This window comes from Sapajus apella, unplaced genomic scaffold (assembly GCF_009761245.1).
Source record: "Sapajus apella isolate SASKATOON/1434 unplaced genomic scaffold, GSC_monkey_1.0 scaffold155, whole genome shotgun sequence".
Lineage (NCBI taxonomy): Eukaryota > Metazoa > Chordata > Mammalia > Primates > Cebidae > Sapajus > Sapajus apella.
The window spans coordinates 1,288,430-1,302,413 of record NW_022437095.1 but is presented as its reverse complement, the minus strand read 5'-3'; the positions used below and the strand labels follow the sequence as shown (position 1 = coordinate 1,302,413).

Here is a 13,984-nt window from a genome sequence, read left to right as displayed (position 1 = left end):
TGGTCTACCTGACAATCTCACTTAGGGAAGTGATTCAGCTGGCACTACCAGGTGAGCTGAAAAACGGGTCTACCATTGAACCTATCAAGTACAATCCCAATATCCTGCAGTGTGCTAGCTATTCATCCCTCTAGGTCTGGCAAAGGCTGGGGTGAGGCTTGAACACATGAGTTTTCATTGTCATGTCTGTGAGCACCTTGGCTAAGGTACAAAAACAGCTGTAAAACTCCCCTGAAGTTTGCGCTCATGTTCTCCTGAGGACCCCATTTCATGATTTAAAACAGTTTCACTTCCTGGCATTTCATGCATTTCTTCTGTTAGACTTTAGAAAACACACTAGGAAGTACTTTACAATTAATACTTGGGTCATAGCTTACCCTGGACCAGAGTGTTGCATGATCTTGATTGTTGTATGTTAGAATGTAGACATTTTATAGGAAATCAGTACAGAGCTGCCCCCAGGACAGGCTACAGATAAATAAGACTGTGAAAAACAAAGGATTAAAATTGAGAATATGATGTGTCATTCATTACCATGACACTGAAATTATGTCACAATGTGAGGGTATGTTGTGGGCTCTGGCTCTAAAAAGCAATCTCTGAGCCAAGTGCTACGAGTTTTAAATATGGTTACCAAAAAAAAAAAAAAAAAAAAAAAAAGGCGATTGTAGCAAAGGTGTTGAATGTTAAGGACAGGAGATATAGTATTAGATTTAATAGTAGACATGGTCCATACCATGAGGATCAGAATGACTGTCCCACAGCCACCTAGATGATCAATGGCTGTGTTCTGTTTGAAATCCACGCTGTCTCTGAGCCCAGGTACTGCTCAGCTCATCAGGCTAATGTGCAGTGGAGACTCAGGACCCCCATAGTGAAGGACCTGCCTCCATCTGCTGAGGAGACTCAGGACCCCCACAGTGAAGGACCTGCCTCCATCTGCTGAGGAGACTCAGGACCCCCACAGTGAAGGACCTGCCTCCATCTACTGAGGAGACTCAGGACCCCCACAGTGAAGGACCTGCCTCCGTCCACTGAGGAGACTCAGGACCCCCATAGTGAAGGACCTGCCTCTATCCACTAAGGAGAGGGCAGTTGTGCTTCACCTCCAAGGCCAGAGCTGGTGTTCTGTGGGGCCCTTGGCTGCCCGCCCTGCTTCAGCCACTCTGCCCAATGGAGAGGAGGGAGTGAGAGGAGGCAGGAAGGGAAGGGGTTGAAGCGGTTCTCATGAGAGAAGGGAGCCACACCAGCTGGGATAATGTCCCTAAGAAGAGAGGTCTCGGGTCGGGAGCCTCGCGTTGGAGATGACAGATGGCAGATCTGCTCGGGGTAACTGGAGTTACTTCCGCTCCTGTTGATTCCATATGCCCCACACATCCCATCCTCGGCTCACTCTAAGTTTTACTGTTCCCTGCATGTTCCACGTCACTCTTTACCCCCACAGCTTCGCTCCAGCCTGAAGCGCTGGCTTCCTTCCCCACAGAACGCACCGTCCCTGTCCAAACCCCACTCCCCACGAGGCTGCCCTTCGAAGGCCAGGATCCTCATCAGGGCTCAGATGCACTCGGATTCCTCCTTTCTTCCCACAGTTCTTTTCATTAATTATTTCCCAGTCGGCTCAAGTGAGTGACTCAACTCTCTTAAGGCTGGGGATGCCGTTCAGATCAGCACAGAACCCGGCTCACAACTGCTGTGCAAAGAAGAGACTTGACTCAGCTTCCTAAGAGTCTACTGTAAGCCTCCTGGCTGGAGTCACTTCTCAGTCTGTGTATCCTAAGTGTGTGAGTCCTGTGACTCTGTGGATGTGTACTATACACACACACGAGCTGCAACTATTTATAGGCAGAAATTATATGATAAGCTACAGCTAACTTACATTCATCCACATATATACATACATACACATATGTAAAGTTAGCTATATATATGAATTGCATGTGTGTGTATATATGTGTGTCTATATATATACGTATATACCAAATTATTTTTGGAAAACAAATTCATATAAAATGTTTTTCCCTATTTACATCTTTTACAAAAACAATTTCTAACATTTAGTTTAATGAAGTTTGTACTTTTGGATTTTTTTTGAGACGGAGTCTTGCCCTGTCACCAGGCTGAAGTGCAATGGTGCGATCTTGACTCACCGCAACCTCCACCTCCCAGGTTCAAGTGATTCTCCTGCATCAGCCTCCCAAGTAGGTGGGACTACAGGTGCGCACCACCATGCCTAGCTAATTTTTGTATTTTTTAGTAGAGACAGGGTTTCACCAAGTTGGCCAGGCTAGTCTCGATCTCCTGACCTTGTGATCCAACTGCCTCAGCCTCCCAAAGTGCTGGAATTACAGGCATGAGCCACCGCACCCAGCCAATTTGTACATTTTTTAGTAAAGAATTGAGGAAAACCTTTGCCCTATTGAAAATATTTTTGAAATTTCTAAGAGTTCCTTAATGCAACTAACAGCACACAGTAGACAGGCTCTCTCAGGGGGGCCGAGTATGCTGATTCTTGCGATTGTATTGATCCAAATATGTAACTACTATACTTTTCTGATTTTTTATCCAAATAGCATGAACACAGATGTGGTGAGATTGACAGAAAATGCCAAATGATAAGAAATATCAGAATTCCTGCATAATGTCTTTGAGAAGAATATTCTCCTTGAAAGAGGATATAGCCAATAATAAATCAAGATGCTTCAGGGTTACAAGGAGCAGCTGAATTTTCATCACAGAAAATAAGACTTTTTTATTTAAATGAAATCACTCGTTTAAAGCAAAAATGTAAAACTTGAAACGGCAGTAAAGGTAGCTTCTCCCCAAGGGGAATTCAGCGGTACCCTACGCGTTAACAATTTTTAATGTTCTCTTTTCTAAAAGCTTTGAGAGGTGGGAAATTTTAGAAAACAAAAATTAAGTGTTCAGCATATAAATGCCTTTTTATTATTACAAAGGTGTTTACAATGCTCCAAAGTTATCATATAAAGAATAACCCAGTTCCAATGGTAACATTAATATTATCATTTTGAAATATCAGAGTGGCTGTTGGATGAGAAGCCGGCAAATTGCCTTTGAAACTGCAGACATTATCAGCTTTTGCTCTCAGAAGTAAGTGTGATTGCTAAAAATCAGTGAAGACTTTCTTTAAAACAAAAAGACCTGGACTAATTACAGAAAGAATTTTTTAAAGTAGCTGCTGGTGTAGTGTAGGTTTTCCCTTGTGATGATTCTCCATATGGTAAAATTCTAGAAAATGAACAGATTAATCCAAAAGCTTTCTGAAGAGCTGCCCTATGTGAATAGAGGTGTTCACTGTATACCTATACAAGCGTGCACACATGCACATGCACGCTCACACCACGCACACACACAGCCTCACAAGAGCCACTTCTATTACAAAATGAAGTTATATGACAAAAGGTGATGGCGGGGGCTCGAACCTAAGACATCCGCCTGACTTCTCTAGTTTGTACATCGTTTCATTCCACTCGGCTAACATTTGCTTAGTTAATAAGACAAACATCGTCAGGAACAGAACAGGCCGCACGCCCGAGCGAAGCAGTTTTATCATAGAGGTTGCCCCTCCCTTTCTATAAAATCATTTTCCCTTTGAAACGTTTTTACACATGTTGCTGAATGTCATATTGTGAGTGACATGTGGACTAAAACCTTCCCCGAGGCCACGTCCTTCCAGCCTCACGTGGCCCCCTGGGGTGGCCGGCAGGGAACTGGGTGGCAGCCAGGGACAGGACCGGACCTGTGCCGGACACAGGCAGACCTGAGGTTAAATTCTCCCGCACAGGCTTTGGAACGACCCTGTGAACTCTGAAGTCTCCCCCAGGAAGTGGAAGGAGAGAGAGGGGCCTGACAGAGCAGCCACAGTGTGGATGAGGACGCTACAGGACGTGCAGACAGCGGCCCAGCCTGGGGCGGCAAAAGCTTGGCCCTCAGGCAGAAGGAACACAGGCCCCCCGAGTTAATATTCCTGGTGCAGAGGGAGGCTCAGCCCTCAGGCAGAAGGAACACAGGCCCCCCGAGTTAATGGTCCTGGCTTTCACCGTAGCAGAGATTAGATCACAGAGGTTTGGGGAGTTCCTTCAGACCCCCAATAAAACTCGTTTAGTCCTAAATGGGTCCTGTCAAGAATTTCTTCATTATCTTGTCATGCTTTGAGGCCTAGGAAAGGCCTGGGCACAACTCTGGGTAGGCTTTTGTCACACCCCAGCCTTTGTGTGAGGGCACTGGCCTTTAATACTTAACTTCACCTCGCAGTGGGCACTGAAACACTTGTGATGGAGGCCTGTGTCAGTGAGACCTGGCCTGCTACACCGTCACATCTGAGTCCCCAGCGTGGGCCAGAACCTGCATAAAGACTGCAGGCCTTGGAGAGTGAAGGCCAGATACCTCCGTTTAAAAAGCAAAAAGCAGCGATACGTGAAACGTTTTCAGATTACAGCTGATGTGGAGTCTCTCCTCCCGGCCTCTGCATACGCCGCCTCTTCATGTCATTTTAGATGTCTCGTTATCAAGCTGCTCTGAACCTAACAGCTTCATCCGAAACTCAAACCGCTTATTTAACATATACTTGAAAATATAATTGTTTTCTTTCCGATTACAAAAAAAAATCAGTACGTAAATATTAAAATAGCCGCATTGTTCTATAGTATGTGTTCAATACATACCACTCGTCAAATGATACCGTAATTACATACTCAGGTACACTGACATTTAACAGTATAATGGTAATGTCACCACATAATGTCCACTGAGATGTATCTTAGGGGAAAATTTTAGACCTATATTTACAGAATTATTAAATTTCTGAAGGAATCATTTAAATTGTTCAGACATTCAACACACATAAATAAAACTTCTTTAGAGGTCCTTGAAATTATCTCTGTGCTGTATTTCAAACTTTCTGTATTCTCCTTCTCCCCAAAATTTCCTGTCAGTGGGGCAGGGCAGCAGTCCTCGTCCCAACTCAGGGTTGGTAGGAGGTGGTCCTGGGAAAGACACTCAGGCTCAGGGTTGGACCCAGTGGGTTCAAATCCCTGCTCCACCCCTCCGTCACCTATGGATGTGATCTTGGCCAAATGACAACCTGACCACCTGAACGTTGGCATCTGGGAGGCAGGACTCATTCCTTTCATGAGGAGGTGATACAGGAGACTTAGAGGCAGCAGCCTTTCCACGGTTTTAATCCACTTCCCTGGTGGCGATCCTCCCTGCCTTTTCCTTGTCTTCCCTAAGGTCGGCTTAAAATCAGTCATAGGGCAAATCATACGTCCTCCCTGTAGGCTCGTGGGGCAGTGGGAATATGACATTGGCGAGCGCAGCTCTTCCATGCATGCAAGACGTCCTGGCAGCACGAGACCCCAGCCCTAATTTCACACCAGCTGCAACAATTCGGAGAATGCTGTGGCCCTGGCTGTCCCATCCCGCCCTTTCTCAGCGTTCACCTTTCCTTGCATGACTCCTCTTCTTGCTTAACTTCATTTTCTCTTTGATTATGATAATTCCATTCTCAAAGCTGATATTAGAGTTGAAATGGCTTGAATTCTTTCCAGACCAGGATTTTTTTAGAAAACGGGAGATTCTTTTGGCCTGTTAGTTTTTTTCTCTTTAAGGATGTGTGTCAGCCAGGCTCGTTGTCACCTGGGATCTCCTTTCAAACTAAGGATCCACTAAACCACTTCTTCATTGTTCAGGAGACATTTAGGAAGACGCTATGGTTGTGCGATTCTGGCCTCCAGCTGCGCAGAGACACCCTTGCCCTTGGGGGATGCCTGGGCAGCCCCAGCCTTCCCTGCCCCGAGGTGACTGTCAACCCAAGGACAATAATCAATAACAACGCAGAGCAAAGGAGAAAGTGGAGCCCTGGGGACCTTTGCATTGATTCTTTGAATAAGCATATTTTACATCTGTACCACAGCCAGACAGCAAGGTCATGTTCCCAGACAAAGGAAATAAGTCGTAATTGCAACCTCCATTAAAGAGATTTGCAACTTGGGACGTTTCACTTAGATAAGTGAACGAGCATCCTAGATTAAAATACCCTCATGAAAAAATATTCCTAGCAAAAGTAAAGAGGTAAAGGTCACAGTCACTGGCTAAGACCTCATGAAACGTAGGACGAGCTCTACTGCGTAAAACTGCAGAGGAGTGAGGGGCCTGCGCTTCCTTCATACCTCTAAGTACTCCTCTAGCCAGCCAGCCCTTGACTGACTTCATGAACTAATATTTGTCAATGACGAAGACATTGCCAAGCTAAATAAATTCCATCTTGATAGTCTAGGGCAATTTCTCAATATATCACAAGTTAAATAAGCCACCCTAACAGTTATGTTTCTGTCACTCAACTTTATCATTCATTCAGTTAATATCTGTATTTGCCATGAAATATCAGGCCTTATGCTGGAGACACATAAAACAAGTAACATAGTGATGGAATTTATAGGATTCTGGGAGAGGGGCTTAATAAGATAATCATATGAATATGTATGAACTGTGATGTGTGGTGTGAAGGAAAAGAACAGGAACTAAAGCAGAAGTGGGTGCTTGACCTAATCTGAGGTGTGACGGGGAGCTGAGCCTGAATACTTCTGTCTTGGGAGATTTTAAATTATGAGTTCACTTAATGGTTACAAGACTATTCAGGTTATCTATTTCATCTGAGTTGAGCTTTTGTAGTTTATAGTTTTCTACAGGCCATTTCTTCTAAGTGTGGAATTTGTCAAGTTAAAGCTGTTCATAGTATTCCCTTATTCTTTTAATAACTACATGCTCTGTAGTAATAGAAACTATTTCATTCCTGTTACTAGAGATTTGTGTCTTCTCTCTTTGTGTATCTTTCTCAGTCTTGCAAGATGTTTTTCAGCTTCATAGATTTTTTTTTTTGAAGAACTAGTTTTGTTTCACTGCTTTTCTATTTTCTTGTTTTCAATTTCATTAATTTCTCTCATCTTCATTCTTTAATTCTGCTTGCTTTGCGTTTATTTTTCTTGTTTTTTATAGTTTTTTAAGATAGAAACTTGCATCACTGATTTGAGACCTTTCTTCATTTCTAATGTAAGCATTCTAGATCAATTCTAAATAAATGCTAAATGTGCTATAAATTCTCCCCTCAATACTGCCTTAGCTGCATCTTTCAGCTAATACATTTCAGCTTCTGTATTTTCATTTTCATTTGGTTCAGTGCATTTGTATTACCTTTGAGATTCTTTTCTCTGGTACATGGGTTATTTAGAAGTGTGTTGTTTAATTTCCAAATGTTTGAAGACTTTTCTGTTGTCTTTCTATTACTGATTTCTGGTTTAATTTCATTATGGTCAAAGAACACACACTATATGATTTTTATTATTTTAAATTTGTTGAGATTTGTGTAGTAGCCCTGTATGTGGTGTATATTGATGAGTGTTCCAGAAGAACTAGAAAAATATGTGTATTCTGTGTTGCTGATGGAAATTCTGTGAAAATATTCTAAAATGTCAATTAGATCCTGTTAGTTGATGGTGTTGTTCAAGTTTCTATATCCTTGCTGACTCTCAGTCTAGTAGTTCTATCAATTACTGACAGTAGGGTGTTGACAGCCCCAAAGGTGACTATTGATTTGTCTACTTCTCATTTCAGGTCTGTCACTTTTTGCTTTATATATTCTGATGTTTTTTTTGTTTGGAACATGCTCATTTAGGATAGTTATGTCTTCCTAGTGGATTTATCCTTTTATTCATTATATAATTTCCCTCCTTGCCTTCAGTGATTTTTCTTGACTATGATCCTACTTTATATAATTTAATATAGACACTCCTAATTTTTTTTTTTTTGAGATGGAGTCTCACTCTTTTGCCCAGGCTAGAGTGCAGTAGCAGTATGTCAGCTCACTGCAAACTCTACCTCCTAGGTTTGAGTGATTCTCCTGCCTCAGCATCCCAAGTAGCTGGGATTACAGGTGCATGGCACCACGCCTGGCTACTGATTTTTTAATTACTATTTAGATAGCATATATTTTCCCATCCTTTTAATTTCAATCCACATATGTCATTGTAATTTAAGTGAGTTTTACATAGACAGCATATTGTTGAATCATGTTTTCATGGGTTTTTTAAAAATCCACTCAGCCAATCTCTATCTTTTAATTAGTGTTATAGGCCATTTACAATTAACATAATTATTGACATATTGAGGCTTAAATCTCCCATTTTATTGTATGTTTTGCTTGTTCCTCTGCCTCTTATTCTGCTTATTTCCTTTTTACATTACTATGGCTTATTTGAACATCCTTAAGGCTTCTACCTTGATTTATTCATAATTTTTTAGTATTTGCCTTTTACAGTTTTTTTTAGCAGTTGTTCTTTATATCTCAGTATGCATCTCCTGATATCAGTGCCTTGTCACTTTGAGTAAAGCATAAAAAGTTCACTTTCACTTAGTTCTCTTACACTCCATACTTTCTAAATACAATTGTCTTAAATGTCTTCTATATATACAGAGCACCACATGAGGAAAAGGATGGTCTATCATACTTGGCACTATTTTTACTCATTTCAGCATTGTTCTTTCCATTTTGAAGCCCCAAGCCTTCTTCTGTTATTATTTCATTTCTGTTTAGAGAAGTACCCTTAGCCGTTCTGTAAGAGTGGATTTGCTAGCAGCAAGGAAAGGAGATGAAGGGAGAAGAGAGGAGAGAAGAGTAAGAGAGGGGAGGGAAAAGGAGGGGATAGGAGGCAAAGAGAAAATGAAGAGCAAAAATAGCAGGTATAGAAAAAGCAGTAAGATAAGGAAGAGAAAGCTTGTATCTAATCTTTAACAGGATTCCTAGAGTCAGGTATTCAAAATGACTGTCTCTGTAAGCATGGTACAGACCAGATCAGCAGGATTCATATCTAATGCATCTTCATTTAAGCAAAGGTATCAGCAGAATATAGAAGCTGAATAATGCTGTTTGCAAGGCCTAGAACCCACAGAGTTTACTGCTCACAGAAGGAGTCCTCACGTGTGTGCCAGACAGAGCGGTAACCTCTGCCCTGCATTCACGTGTACAACATCCACGTGAGTTGGGCCCAAATCTATAGACTGATATTTTACCATATTCTCTTTACAGAAGTGTCTTACTGAGAACTAGAATTTCCGTCTGCATACTAAAGGCTCAAACCTGAGGTTTCAGTTTATGTTGTTTGCAGGCTGTTGGGTACACTTTTGAGTGATGAGTGTTTTGTCCTGCAGAAGGCAGGTTAATGAAATTTTATCAGCTAAAACACCACCAGGAGCACCACTGCAGGTCATGATCATGATTTAAGACACCATTTTGATTATGATATTTATGCAAACAGAAAACCCATATAACCCTGTACACATTTAACAATTTTTAATTAGACTTTTAAGTTTATGGATATGCCATTGTAAGAAGCATTACAGAAGTGCCCAGAATACCTCATACCCAGCTTTCCTCCATGATAACAACTAGCAAAACTATAGCACACCACCACAGCCAGAATGTAGACACCGGTGTCATCCACCCATCTTATTCAGATTTCCCGTTTTACTTGTTTCCTTATCTGTGTGTGTGTGTGTGTGTGTGTACATGTATGTTTTAATTCTATGTAATTTTATCACAGGTGTAGGCTTGTACCTCCACCATCCCTGTGAAGAACACAGAATGTCCCATCACCACAAGGCCCCCATGTTGTCCTCTCATAAGCACACCCACCTCCCTCCCGTCCCCAGACCCCAATCTCTAACCCATGGCAACCACTAATCTGTTCTCCATTTCTATAGTTTAGTCATTTCAAAAATGTTATGTAAAAGAAATAAAAACATTTTGGAGCAGGATACAGTGGCTCACGCCTGTAATCCCAACACTTTGGGCTGGGGCAGGCAGATCTCTTGAGTTCAGCAGTTCAAGACCAGCCTGGCCAATATGGTGAAACCTCATCTCTACTACAAATACAAATAAATTAGCCAGGTGTGGTGGTGTGTGCCTGTAATCCCAGCTACTTTGGAGGCTGAGGCATGAGAATTGCTTGAACTTGGGAGGCAGTGGTTGTAGTGAGCAGAGATCATGCCACTGCACTCCACCCTGGGCCACAAAGCAAAACTCTGTCTCAAAAAAAATGGGACTGGCTTTTTTCATTCAGCGTAATTCCTAGGACATTTATCTAAGTTGTTTGTTGTGTATACAAACAGTTCATTTCCTCTTACTCTTGAGTAGTGTGTATGACCGTGGTGTGTTGACCCATTCACCACTGATGAGCATCTGGTCTAGGCTAATTCCAGTGTGGCACTATGACAAATAAACTTGCTGTAAACATCCATGTTTTTATGCAAACATAAATTTCCATTCCTCCAGGATTCATGCCCAAAAACGTGACTTCTGGGTCATATGTTAGTTGCAGGTTTAGTTTTATAAGAAACTGCCAAACTGTTTTCCAGAGTGGCTATAACATTTCACTTTCCCACCAGCAGCATGTGAATGACGCAGGTTCCCGTGTCTTCACCAGCCTTTGGTGTGGTCACTGCTTTTCGATGTAGCCATCCTGCTGGGTATATGGTAACGCCTCACCGGAGTTTTCATTTGTCTCCCTAGTGGCTGATGATGTTGAACACCTTTTCACATGCTTATTTGCCATCTGTGTATCCTCCTCAGTGACCTATCCTTTCTTGTCCTTTGCCCATTTCTAATGGTATAGCCTGTTTTGTTACGACGTTTTGGGGGTTCTTTTGAGATATGTGGTTTGCAAATACTTCATCCTAATCTTGAGCTTGTCTTACCCTCTTAACAGAGCCTTCTGCAGAACCGAACAGTGTTTAATTCTGATGAGGGCTGATGTCTGCATTTTCTCTTTTATGATTATACTTGGCGTCACATCTAAGAACTCCCACACCATGTTCTAAAAAGGCTACCTGTCCTCTGCCTAATTCCTTTTTCACCTTTATCAGAAATCAGTTGGGACTCTGTGTGAGTCTATTTACGGGGCATCTACATTTTATAACTCAATCTCAGAGATAGGTTAGAAAATCAGGCCCCTGGGACCCAGGGGAGTGCACGTGGGCCTGCAGCGGTCTGCCTAAGCATGAGGCTCTGTGGCCTCTTCCTGATGGGCCGGGTTTGAGGACGGGCGTCCTCTGGCTCTCTCACAGCTGCCTTGGGTTCCTGGCCGCACTGCATTTTGTCCAATACAAAGCTGCCTTCTTAGGAGTCTGCCCCTTGTTTGATGGGAGAAGCAGGGTATAGAAGGGAAGCAGTGGTGGAGTAGGTGCCATCAGGAGTCAGCCAGGGGCAAAGTGTCTGCACACGGCCTCACCGCCTCTCCTGGGCCGGCCACCAGGCTCCCTTGCCCAGCGTTGCAAGCAGGTTCACTGTTCTCCCAGTTTCAGGAGCTCCGCTCCATCCATTTACGCTCCTCACCTTATCAAATGGAAGAACCCCCGCCCGCCTCCTCAGGCAGCAGACTCAGGTCTGGGTGCCTTTCCTTCCAAGCCCACGGCAGGAGAGAAAGGCAGAACTGAGGCCTCACAGGCGTGGGGATGAGACAGGACCGTCCTTCCATCGTAACTGTCCCTGAAGAATGATATGTGTGCACGCTGACTGTTAGTTCTCCAAATCGCCACGCAGAAGAGGTCTTCGGTGTTACATCAACAATGACAAGGGAACATGACATTTTAAAGGAAAAAGAAAGGATTAAAAAAGGTCGTTGCCCATGAATAAGGCAGTTTTCTCCTTGCTCAGTCTACACACAGTGAAGGCGACAGAACCGTCCATTTCAGAGGACCGTGCGGGCGGACCTAACGAGGCTGGTGCTGCAGAGCTGACCTGTGTGCTGCCTCGCTCAGCCTCACCACTGACCGGGGAGCCCAAAACCCCTCCCTGTTTTAAACCACAGGCTCTTTTCCATGTCAGATCTCGATTCCCCTTTCCTATATGAGTTTTGTTGTGTCGTTATAGATCAAGCATAAAACATAAACACAACCTTCTGACAAACGCCACACTAGTCAAAATGATTGCCTGAGTTGCAGAAGGAAACTCTAACCTCCTGAAAAAACTCGTTTCCGCATTTTTGAGTAACGCCCCTCCGTGAGATTAGCTGTCACCCGCTCAGCTCCACTTCGGGTCATTCTGGCTCCTCCACTTTTGCTCATCCTCCTCTGACAACTGAGTCACGGTTAGAAGCTTGTGGCTTTCGGCAGGAGTCAATGTTTCCTAATCTGTCCCAGCATGCCTGCTCCCCGCCAAGATGTTTTCATGGTGATTAAAATAGATCCAGCTCAATCTCGAACACACAATTCAGGCTACAAACTAACCTGCTGACAGGGAAGAGAAGTCAGAGAAAGGCAGGGGCTGAAGGGTCAGCAAGCCGGGAGCACAGCTGGTTTTTATGGGTAGGCAACTTGAGAGGCCGTAGGTGGAAGGCTCTGCTTCCATCCAGCCGTCTTCTACAAGATCTAAGTGGAGTGAGCGACCCAGGCTCCCACACCACAGTGCTCCACAGAGACCCGCCCAGTGACAGGGGACTGAGAGTATGCGAGGGAATCTCTGGAATCCTGGACAGCAACACATTCAGTATGAAAGATCAAATACCTGATCTTCAGTATAAAAGATCAGGTATTGCTTAAAAGATACAAAGTTGAATTGATTCCATCAAAATAAGATTTGTTGAGTATCTTGTGTTCTAGGACAAAGCATAGTCTCTGTGCTCTGGGAAGATTAAAATGCATTCAGGGAAGCAAAAACCCAGATAAATGAGTGCCATTCAGCATAAGGTGTTCTGAGTATGGGGCCGGAGAGCCATGACCAGATCGTAGGATTTGATCAGGAATTCAAATGCAGCAGCACAATGAAATCTCAATTCTTGTTCCTGCAATCCCAGTCAAATTACAGGATAATGCTTGTTACCTTTGACCAGAAAGACTTTAAATACCAAGAAGCAAAATAGAGGTCCCAGGCTCATTGAATTCTGGCCCCTTCTTCCCTTGTTTTTCCAGCTGTAATAAGGCTTGGACGCACGCACCCCGGACGTGCGCTAGAAGAGTCTCACTCTTCTGTTACAGTGATTAGGTTTTTTCATCCAGCTGCTAAATGCTAGTGGAGATCTTAGGGTGAAATTTCAGCTTTACAAAAAAAAGTCACAGTTGATGTTCCTTAGAACAGCTGGTGTTTCTCCCCACGTACTCCCCGGTGGCCACAGCTCCAATTGGTGGCTAGCCTTGTCTTCAGACATCTCGGGGCAACCAAAATGTGACAGGATGACAGATCGTCCTCTCAATGGACACTGACAAACAAATTAGTGCAAAGATGCTTTTCGTGGCGGAGCAGATGTGTTGAGCTCCATCACATGGAACAAGCAAGGAGAAGCTGTCCGTGCCCCATCTGTGCCTCTTACTTTTTATTTCTCTCTCTCTTTCTTTTTTTGCAATCTCCTGATGCGCCATCATGACACACAAAGCAAAGCACCAAGCTTCCATGGGCACTAAATGAGCACTTTGGGGGCTGGCGGCAATGCCCTGTCCTCAGCTTTCTTGGGACATAATCCAGGAAATCAGACCACTCAGCAATAGAACTCTCCAGGGGTAGACGGAAGTCATTTGTAATTATCTGTGAGAATCCACACTTTGCGTCAGTAAACCCAAGGAAGAGGCCTCGGAGCACGCCACCCCGCACCGTTTTGGGAGCCGTGGCTCTGACATGGGGTCCAAGAGGGGTGTTCAGCCTTTCGTCTTGCTGTCACATAGGCCCACAGAGCGTCCATTAGGTCAGGTCAGGTGTGTAGCCCTAAACGCCTCTTACCCCCAAAGCCACAGAAAAAACCTTCATATCCTCCTATCCTTCCTGAGATCAGATCAATCAGCAAAGTCTTTGCAGACCTACTGCACATATGTTGGACCTATTGTATACATAGTGGACCTACTACATACATGTTGGACCTACAGCACACATAGTGGACCTACTGCACACATGGTGGACCTACAGCACACATGGTGGTCCTACTGC

General features: G+C 43.7%; 1 protein-coding gene and 1 long non-coding RNA gene across 2 annotated transcripts in view; one reads left to right on the top strand and one right to left on the bottom strand.

The window, feature by feature from the left end:
- Window positions 1-13,984, top strand: part of ADARB2 (adenosine deaminase RNA specific B2 (inactive)) — a 455,637-nt gene that overhangs the window by 248,122 nt on the left and 193,531 nt on the right. The window lies entirely within an intron of this gene.
- The window catches only part of LOC116541753, an 876-nt gene continuing 270 nt past the window's right edge, over window positions 13,379-13,984 (bottom strand). Inside the window, exon 2 of the long non-coding RNA XR_004264931.1 lies at window positions 13,379-13,977. This is a non-coding gene — a long non-coding RNA (uncharacterized LOC116541753). The remainder of the gene's footprint in view (window positions 13,978-13,984) is intronic.